Below are 1,538 nucleotides of genomic sequence, written 5' to 3' on the forward strand. Positions count from 1 at the left end.
CCGTCGGCCCCCGCGCCGCACCGCCCGCTCGGCCTCCGGGCTACCGCGGCGAGATCGCCGCCGCCGCCGGCTCCCGCGACGCCCCGGTTCCACTTTCCCTTTCCCTGTCAGGCGGCCTCCTTTCACTTCCTGAGTCATTTAAAGTGGTAATGACCCTTTTTTGCTTTTCCCGCGGGGCTCAGCCCGGCCGCTCGGAATCTCAGCATCTCCGGAAGGAGGAGGAGGATGAATGAAGTCTTCTGTTCACTTCCGAGGCGGGAATTGGGTTCCGCCTCCCCCGCTCACTCCCTGATGGTGTCAACCTGACTTTTCAAGGCCACTAGGCTGGCGTTCCTGTGTATTTAAGTCGCTCTCGTACCAACTTGTCGCCTCCCGTCACAGTACCCCGTGCTGTGCAAGGTGCCAGGACCCGGTACTGTTTACCAGACTGAACCTGACCTCTTGGGATTTTCAGAGGGCCCCAGAAGGGCTGTGTTTGTTCTCCTAGGCTCAGGGAATCTGAGTCAGGCTCAGCAAACGTTTTCGATCCAAAGCAATACTGTGCTTTGCCTGTTTGCAAAGTCTATTTGCATTCCTTCCTCCTGGATGTTCGGCTGGGCCGCTGACCCCTGTGCCTTTTTCTGAGAGCCTGCCTTGGGTTAGTCTGAGATGGAAGGTGAAGTGAGATGGGGCGAGACAGTATTTGTCCGGTGAGAGTTCCAGGTTGCAGTCATTTTCCTTTAGGTAAGAAGTCCCTCTAGATTCAGATTGGGTTTCAAGGACTGTTATTTATTAAGCACCGCTAAAGTGGCAAGAACCGGGAGAGATCTTTCTGTGGCTCTTTAAAAGCCGGTTTTGGAAGCTCTACTGCCTGAGGGCTCCCAAATCCTGGTGCCACTAATCAGTTTTGGATAAGTTAACTTAGCATTGTTTTCCACTTTTAAAAAAAAAATAAAATGGAAATAATGGCAGTACTCATCTCATGGGGTTGTTTTGTGGCTTCAATGTAAAGGTGCCTGCACTGTATTCACTAAGCCTTAATTATTATTTTTAGCACAAATTATATTTAATGCTCACAATGACTCTGAAGGAGATTTTGAAACATATTTAAAACACATAGGGCATTTTTGGCTGGCTCCTGGTAGTGTAGGCAGCCCCCCACCTCTGCCCCATATCTGTATCTCTCCATTCACAGAAGAGCTTTTGTTTTGTATTTGGGAGAGGAAAAGGGACACGTTGATTTGGTCATGGGAGAGGCTGAGGTGTGGTTAAGAAGAATGAGGGGGATGGAATGGTGTTTGTTTTCCATTGATTCCCTTAGATAATTTTGAGCTAGAATTTCCAGATGATCTCCACAAAAATACCAGGGGGCGAGGTGGGGTAAAAAACATTTTAAATAATTTTTAATGTTTCCATGGATAATGTATGCTTAATCTCTGTGCGGCTTTTGTTAGATATTTATTTTTTAGAAACCTTTTGGTTTTTTACCCTCAGAACAATTCTATAGAATGTTGAAAAAAATAAGGTTTGTTTTGTTCTGATTCCATACACATTTCTGT

The sequence above is a fragment of the Galeopterus variegatus genome, unplaced genomic scaffold (assembly GCF_000696425.1).
Source record: "Galeopterus variegatus unplaced genomic scaffold, G_variegatus-3.0.2 Scaffold2063, whole genome shotgun sequence".
NCBI lineage: Eukaryota > Metazoa > Chordata > Mammalia > Dermoptera > Cynocephalidae > Galeopterus > Galeopterus variegatus.